The following is a 6330-nucleotide window of genomic DNA, read 5'->3' on the forward strand; positions in this document are numbered from 1 at the left end:
TTTTTACTTTTTTATGTGAGAACATAAGACTAACTCAATGAGTCATATGTAATATAGATACATTCCACCCTGCTCTCTGTTCTGGGGAACTGATGGAATGTGAAAGTTTGGTTTTGATTGTCAGTGTTCTAAGTTACTCAATATGATCAAAGAAAGAAGGTCTGACAGGATGAAGCATAGCCAACAGGCAGCACAGAGGTCCAGCCTTGATGACCCAAACCTCGAAAAAGCAATGGAGAAGCATATTTATTGATTGTTACACAGGCGCTCTTTGGGGTGGTAAAACAATGTGCTAATGCAAAAGCCCCTAATGTAATCTGTTAGGTGAAGGAAAAACACCATGCCCTGAAGCTTTTCTCCTTATTGGGCACTATTTGCAGTTCTCAATAATGCAAGACATTCCAGGTGTGCCAGAATACTCTTGTGACCAAAGTCATGGAAAGACTCAAATGTTCCTTTAGAAAAACTACTCTATAGATAACAGAAAACAACCACTGATTTCCTCAAGGTCACAGTACTTCCATAAAACAACTATCCATTCTGATGTGTACCCTAGATACAGTAAAAAAAAACAGCTATTTCATTCTAATATTTACCCTAGATTCAATGATTCTAGAATTACCCTACATTTGATGATCTATTAATATTGCTACTACTTTCTCTCATTTCTAAACTGCTCTATCAAGTGTCTGCCTAACCTCTTTGCTATTGCTGTTCCTAAGATATAGTGCAATAATTCCTTGTTTTCCTAAAATTCCATTCTATAACTTTCTAAATAAGATCATATTTAAACCTCATTAATTGTTCAGTTTTGATTATGTCATTTCTTATTATGCGAGGGACACAGCTGACATTCTAAGTAATAACCATGTCTACTTGGTATATTTATTAATTATATTGATTCAGGAATAATCATATTAAATAGTTCCTTTTTTAGGGAGTTGTACATTTGATTTTAATTATAAAGCATCAATTCTATCACAGATATTTATGAAATGAAGTCAGAGTTAAATTTTTTAATAAATAAGTCTTATTGACGTAAATGGGCATTGGAGATGTTCTGTGTATTGTTTGGATGCAAGCTGGAGACATTTGGAAGAGGGAACTTCAAATGAGAGCATGCCTCCACAAGGTTGGCCTGTGGAAGAGGGAACTTCAAATGAGAGCATGCCTCCACAAGGTTGGCCTGTGGAAAAGCCTGTGGACTATTTTCTTGATTCATGATTGAAATGGGAAGTCCCAGTTCACTGTAGGCCCTTATGTTCCTGGATAGGTGGTCCTGGACTGCATAGAAAAGCAGGCTGAGCAAGGCATGGAGAGGAAGACAAGAAGTACCACTCCATGACCTATTTCAGTTCCTGATTTGAGTCACTGCCTTGACTTCTCAGGAGGATGGACTACAAACTGTAAGATTAAATAAACTCCTCCCTAACTTGCTTTTATGTTTGTCACAGCAATATAAACCTTAAGACTGCAAGGTAATGGAAGGACGTTAAGTAAGGTTGAATTTTGTAATGCAAGTAATGTATTAGTTTTATACATATTGGTGTAATAGAGAACCAGGAATTTCACCAGAGTAGTAAATATAAAAAGACTTACTGCAACAAATAAGTTCCACTCACCAATATTATTTCTGGATTCTGTTGCAGTCAAGTAAAAACCTACTGACGCAATTTTCATTTAGAAATGGGAGGTGACATAAATATCTGTTCTGATGTCATCAGCACCTTGAGGGTTACATTACTAAGTTGATGAGTTTCCAGAGGGGAAAATGATGCGCTAATCATTTGTTTCCAGAAAGCAAGCATGTAGTAATTCAAATCAGGATTTAAGTAGAGTAGACGTAAGAACTCTTAACTCTATCACCTGAGGTCAACTTAGATTAGTCATCAAACTAAGGTGCTGTTTCCGGGGTGTGAGGGAAAGACTGTCTTCTCCCTGACCTGCCCGCAGACCAGGAGTAAAGGTGCATGACTGTTGCCTGTGGGAAGGAAGCATTACATTATTTTTATCGTATCCCAATGACTACACAATGCCTAAAACCTACACATTCTAAAAGCAGGATAATGTGAGATTAAAATTCCTTCTTCGTGCGATATTATTGCTGTATTTTCTTGGCTTTGATATAATTTTATAATTGTAACTCTGTTTATATATAATTTGAACATGTGAGTGCATAAAAGACATGGCCTAAGTTATTATACTATCCTTTTAATTTTCAAAGGATCTAATGTAGTGACTTAATGGTTAAGACATTTTACCTATTATTGAGTTAAAAGCAAATATTCAGTATATTGGCTGCTTCTGAGGAGAGTTACAAATTCAAGCATTGTTTTCCCCTTCTAAAAATAAAAATTAATATATTTTCAGAATATTGAGGGCTTGAGGAAATACTATGAATCTCTCCAATGAACTATGGATTACCTTAAAAGGCTTGGCAACAGAGTCGTGGGACAGGAAGTCTGCACTGTATGCTAGCCTGCTGGGAATTAGCCCTCAGAAACAAATCCAACCACTCTTGTGAGTCATGACATTAAAAATGATGAAGAGAATGGACGGGGTAAGCCATGATTAATTGCTGAATCAAATGAAACAATAGTTTCAAATAGTTTCTATGCAAAATCTAGAAGTTAATGTTAGTCTTTAAAATGGTCTCTATACTTTTATTACGTCTTTAATATCATTGTTTCAAGTTGGTCCCATTCTTTTACTTTTCTAAGACTTTTAATATGGGTACATTCGTTCAACACAAGAAATTAACACTATTTTTATATTAATGTGCTATGACCAATTTTGTTTTTCTTTAGGATTTATTTATTTATTTATTATTTATATGCATGAGTGCTCTATCTGCTTGAACACCTGTGTGCCAGAGGAGGGCATCAGATCCCATTATAGATGGTTATGAGCCTCCATGTAGTGGCTGGGGAATTGAACTCAGGACCTCTGGAAGAAAAGTCAGTGCTCTTAAGCACTGAGCCACCTCTCCAGCCCCAAATGTAGGGTAATTTTAATGGTATAAAATTCCACTCCTGCTTATTTAACTAGGCTGGTAGACGAATACTTTCTTGCTTCTTCCAACAATGGAAAATGGGCATCTTCAAATAAATTTAAATGCTATGGAACACTGAACCCAACAGTTAAGGGAAGCTGGAGAATCCATAACAGAGTGAAAATTGTAACAAGGGTTTATTACAACTTTGAGGGAATGATAGAAACAGTAAAATATGCAGTAAAATTGTATCCTACATGCATTCTCACTTTGTGAGAATGGCAAAAGGTACTGGGACAGGGAAATGAATCCAGAAACCTCACTTGAGAAGGATGTGAGAGTTTATTTTATTCCAGTATATTTGTTTTAGCATCTCTGTAAAGCATCACTCTTTGCCAGTGAGCATCCAGCCTCTGTTAGTCTGTAGAAGCATCACTTAAAGGTTCTTGGTTTGGAAGCTGCTGTGTTAAGATGAAGGAGCTGAGGATGGTGTCTAAACTCCTCCCCAATGAGGTTTACAGATAAGGAATGGACTGAGCAGCAGACCTTAAACCTACTTGCCACATTCTCAGTCCCCAGACAAACAGCTCGGGGCAGTGTGATTCCTTCGTGCGAAGGACTATGGATTACAGGCACATCTCTCTTCTGGGATACAACACGTAAAAGCAGGGTTGAGAGCTCTATGCCTGTGCTTCAGCTTCTGTGGCTGCTACCATTCCAGAAGCCAGAACAAGAAAGTTAAAGACAACAAGAAATGAGTCTATAAGGCCCAAAGTGAGCTGTCTGGAAAACTACTGGGCTCACTCACATGAACGTATGCATGAGAGAGAAAAAGCTGTGTGACTAAGTCCTGTGATTTGGGGATTGGGTTCATAACCCAACCATTATTTACTACCATCAGAGTGAAGACAAGAGCTCCTGAACTAACTTTGCCTAAATTTTGCAGCTAATCCGTTCAGGAACATACTTGTTCTCATCCTTACTTGTTTTGTTTTCCTGTAAAGACTACTCAAGCTTTATCCACATGATCAACAGGTATGTGCATGAGTAAACTCAAGCAAACATCTTTGCACAGTGAATAAAGTAATTTTAGTTAACCAGATTGTATTTAAACAGGTATTCTTGGTGAGACGTTTGTCATCAATCTTGACTATCTGAGGTTAATATGAGGGACCGACCTTGCAGAGAAGGAGAAAACCAGTTCCCTCAAATTGTCTCCTGGCATTCTTGAGTGAGCTGCATGGCACATGCACAAACACAAACACACACACACACACACACACACACACACAAATAAATAAATAATCTAAAACCTAAAACATTGATATTCCTAATTGTGTATTCTGCCACATAGAACAGTATCTGAATATTTCAATACCTTGACTTTTTAAACACACAGTCCCAAGGATAGCCGACTAAGAAGATCGTAGGGGAGTTTCCAGACCCATAACTTTCCCTCACCTACTTGTTTATTCCATATATATTTAAAACCAATATACAAGACCTTGAGACAAGACTAAAATATTTTAGGTTGTAAATCATATAAATCACCCCAATTCTTGACTCAGCATCTCATTTTCTATAATACACAATCTACTGTTAACAATATTGTATGTTTCTTATATATTCAAGAATATTCATAAGTGAAAGGGGCTCAGCCTCTATGAGACATGAAAATTTCCATATTACATATTTCTAGTATCAGCAGGGTTCTAAAACTATCTTAATACCTATCATAATGTATGTTCTGTATAATATTAAATTACTTAAGGGGACATACATATCTCTGTCAGTGTGAGGTCTGAACAGCAGGACCTTGGCATGGGAGGGGAGGGACACTGTAAGTCTACATTCATACTTTTCTTTGCATTTTGAGTCCCGAGTTTCAGTCAGGACATGTGAAGTCACATTTATGACTCAGAAAACTCACTTTTCTCTCTCAGGCAGTGAGTCAAAGTGAATGGGGAGTTGGCTAGAGCTAAGCATAGATTATCACAAAGAGAACCCTGAGCCACCAAATACTCCCCTTTAAAACCAGAGCAGGAAATAATGTGGCTAAGTACTATCTGAAATTTACAGTAGTCTTCAGTTTATTCCAAACAGAAATTTTCAACAACCAAAAAAACTTAAGAAGTTCAGGTGTGTCTTAAGAATATGAAAACAACAGTCATTCTAACAATAATGAGACTTTTCTGCCTGGTTTATATTTCTTCAATATCTTTGAACATGTTAGTCTTTTTAATATGTGATCCTTCATAATATTCAGGGAAAATGTCAGCCAAATATTCTCAAACTCTTACTTTTTTTTTTTTTGCCATAGAGTCCTTGGTCTCCTGAGTAATGAGTTGGAAGGAAAAACTAAGGTTTTGAATATTCAGAAGTTCAGGCCCATCTCCTTGCATTGGCTTCTCTTGGTCAGGAGCCACAGCTAAAACGTAGAGGTGAAAGGACAGCAGGAGAGATGGGTGGAAGAGAGAGAAAGAATAACAGGTGGGACTAGCCTGCTCTACTGTGCTGAATGGTGTGGAGGAGGATAGATGAAGAGAAATTTTAGTGTTGGATCATTTGTTACATATATAAATTTTTATTGGAAAAGAATTCGGTAAAAATGAAGGCACCTCTCTCCAGTCAGAGATGAGTTTTCTAGAAATAATCTTATACTGAAATGGACTAAGAAGGGCTAAGTTTTCACAGAAAGTTTAAGTTTTCTAGAAAACCTATAGCTAATAACACATGCTTTTCAATGACAATAGAAAAATACATAACAGATTACAGATGATTCTTTCTATTATTACCTCTATTACTATTATTATTATTATGTTATTATTATTATTATTATTATTATTATTATTATTATGTTATTTACTACTAGATATCTTCTTTTGACTAACACAACTTACCACACTCATTTCAACACTACCTTTCTTTTTAAAAGTGTTTTAATTATACTACTTAATGTATATGTCCCAGGGGCAGGAGTTCAGTTCTAGCATCTTTATTGCCCCTGTTCCCTTTCAATAATAAAGGGGGAAGGGGTCTTACTACTTCATATCCTAGTTATAAGAACTAGCTTTGTCTTTATAGCTAATAGCAAAGAAACAAGCTCAGGCTGACACTATGAAGGAGACTCGGGAGAGAGCTATCATTTATGAAAGTCAATGTTTAAGTTGGACATTGTGGTGGTTTGAATAAGAATGGCTCCAGAGGTTCATATACTTGGATGCTTAGACGCCAGAAAGTGACACTTCTTGAGAAGGATTAGGAGGTAGGTGTTAGCATCAAGAACCTGCCTGCAGCAGATATGTGGGCGGGTCCACAGACCTGTCGCCAGGACAATG

At 36.9% G+C, this 6330-nt stretch overlaps 1 long non-coding RNA gene across 1 annotated transcript in view; it reads left to right on the plus strand.

The window, feature by feature from the left end:
* The first annotated feature begins 1326 nt into the window (after window positions 1–1326).
* The window catches only part of LOC116103648, a 22603-nt gene continuing 17599 nt past the window's right edge, over window positions 1327–6330 (plus strand). Inside the window, exons 1-2 of the long non-coding RNA XR_004123528.1 lie at window positions 1327–1406; window positions 2371–2560. This is a non-coding gene — a long non-coding RNA (uncharacterized LOC116103648). The remainder of the gene's footprint in view (window positions 1407–2370; window positions 2561–6330) is intronic.

This window comes from Mastomys coucha, unplaced genomic scaffold (assembly GCF_008632895.1).
Source record: "Mastomys coucha isolate ucsf_1 unplaced genomic scaffold, UCSF_Mcou_1 pScaffold21, whole genome shotgun sequence".
Lineage (NCBI taxonomy): Eukaryota > Metazoa > Chordata > Mammalia > Rodentia > Muridae > Mastomys > Mastomys coucha.